General features: G+C 39.7%; 1 non-coding gene across 1 annotated transcript in view; it reads right to left on the bottom strand.

The window, feature by feature from the left end:
* The window catches only part of LOC143175637 (small subunit ribosomal RNA), a 1,921-nt gene extending 1,664 nt beyond the window's left edge, over nt 1-257 (bottom strand). Inside the window, exon 1 of the ribosomal RNA XR_013000341.1 lies at nt 1-257. This exon is cut by the window's left edge and continues 1,664 nt beyond it. This is a non-coding gene — a ribosomal RNA (small subunit ribosomal RNA).
* Nucleotides 258-2,500: the final 2,243 nt, after the last annotated feature.

Below are 2,500 nucleotides of genomic sequence, written 5' to 3'. Positions count from 1 at the left end.
ATGGACGAACGTAAACGCCCGCCACCGATTGGTTTTGATCTAATAAAAGCGTTCCTACCATCTCTGGTCGGAACTCTGTTTTGCATGTATTAGCTCTAGAATTACCACAGTTATCCAAGTAAATGTGGGTACGATCTAAGGAACCATAACTGATTTAATGAGCCATTCGCGGTTTCACCTTAATACGGCATGTACTGAGACATGCATGGCTTAATCTTTGAGACAAGCATATGACTACTGGCAGGATCAACCAGGGAGCTTCGAGTAAATTTTCATCATACGAAGCAAAAATATGTATGTATATATATATCTTAGTCGCCGACTCTCTCCCCTTAAGAGTCGGATCGACGATACTTTTTCTCGTCTTTAAGACAGTTCTCTTTCTCCTCTCTCTTCTCTCTACTCTCTTCTCTCTTCTCTTTCGAGTTGGTAAATTTCGCTCCACTATTAGATTACCAACTCCGCACGAATTACCACATGGGTATATCCGCGCATATACATCAGGAGGACCTCCAAAAATTTCAAACTCTCCCGTGTATCTCTCCGAGATCTTTTTAGAAGAAAAAGAATCTCGGATGTCACATCGACTTTCAGGTTTGTAAGCACGTATGCTCGAGCGCTCTCCATCGTGTAAGCACGGACATAACGCACGAAGTCCGAAGACCGCGTACGTTAACATGCTGGACATATCGAGAAAGCGCGAACCATGCTAGGCGTACCCATGTCGAGGCCCTCGCGTTAAAGATCATACTCTTCTTTTCGTTCTCTCTTCTTTGCCCAGAAATAATATATATTTCTTATAATATATACCTCTTAGTTTATGTATTTCTCTCTTAGGACACCTCAATTTTATATGTATATATTATATTTCATTCGAACAATTTTTGTTCGTCGCCCCTTTTTGTGTGTAGTATTTCGTTTGGTCTTTGCCATTAAATTTTTGTATACGAAAAATATATTTTCGCTCGGATAGAAAACCCCTTTTGGGTTTCTGAGAGTTGATGTGAGAGTCGTACAAGTATAACGAATATACGTTGTATCCAACCCAACATTCTGGGCTTACCACATAAGGGCCATTCGGTCTGAGACACCGACCCGTGGTCATGCTGTGTAGAGAAAAATTCGCAACGGAACGCGGTACAGAACAGTCGAGGAATGGACCTCGAGGAGCTGAACGACTGCTTCTCGACCGAGATCGTAGAATAGCCGCTCGCCCGCCGCTGCGCCGACCGGTCCGCTCGAACCGACGTGCTCTCTTATAGTAACCAAACGGGCGGCCGCGACGACCGCGGCGCCGGCCGCTCAGCACGGGCGCTTATGGTGGTAAACTGCCGCGCGTACAGACCAACCGGCCGGGCTGCTGGTACTTAGCCGCTGAAACTATGGTCGATTCGAACATATATTAACATACGATTTTTATTCGATAAATCGTTATTGTACATATTAAACGTTAGTTTCCACCGAAAGAAAAATTTTTTAGAATTTTTTTTTTCCAAAAATTGCAAGAGTAAACTTTTTTAATATTCGATTTAAAAATTTTTAAATGCTTAATCCTTACATTAAACTACTGGGAGAACTCAGAAATCATAATGAAAAAAATTACAAAAATTTATTTTTCTCAGAAACTCCGAAAAACAGAGTGGTCGAATCCGTGCAAGCCGGAATTTTTCTAAGTCCCCACGGTCAAGAGTAAACTTTTTTAATAAGCGTTTTAAAATTATTTCAATGTTTAATCCATGCGTAAACATGACGTTTATTAACGTTTTTAACATTAAAAAAAATTACAAAAATTTATTTTTCGGAAAAAATGGAAAAAACCGATTCGTCGGAGCGAGGTGTCCAGCCCGTGCGGTAATTCCAGCAGGCGAATCGGACTTCCCGAAATTTTTCTAAGTCCCACGGTCGACACCAACTTTTTTAATAAGCGTTTTAAAATTATTTCAATGTTTAATCCATGCGTAAACATGAAGTTTATTAACGTTTTTAACATTAAAAAAAATTACAAAAATTTATTTTTCGGAAAAAATGGAAAAAACCGATTCGTCGGAGCGAGGTGTCCAGCCCGTGCGGTAATTCCAGCAGGCGAATCGGACTTCCCGAAATTTTTCTAAGTCCCACGGTCGACACCAACTTTTTTAATAAGCGTTTTAAAATTATTTCAATGTTTAATCCATGCGTAAACATGACGTTTATTAACGTTTTTAACATTAAAAAAAATTACAAAAATTTATTTTTCGGAAAAAATGGAAAAAACCGATTCGTCGGAGCGAGGTGTCCAGCCCGTGCGGTAATTCCAGCAGGCGAATCGGACTTCCCGAAATTTTTCTAAGTCCCACGGTCGACACCAACTTTTTTAATAAGCGTTTTAAAATTATTTCAATGTTTAATCCATGCGTAAACATGAAGTTTATTAACGTTTTTAACATTAAAAAAAATTACAAAAATTTATTTTTCGGAAAAAATGGAAAAAACCGATTCGTCGGAGCGAGGTGTCCAGCCC

Source organism: Nomia melanderi, unplaced genomic scaffold (assembly GCF_051020985.1).
Source record: "Nomia melanderi isolate GNS246 unplaced genomic scaffold, iyNomMela1 scaffold0150, whole genome shotgun sequence".
Classification (NCBI taxonomy): domain Eukaryota; kingdom Metazoa; phylum Arthropoda; class Insecta; order Hymenoptera; family Halictidae; genus Nomia; species Nomia melanderi.
Note: the sequence above shows the minus strand (reverse complement) of the source record. Positions and strands in the feature narration are given on the sequence as shown.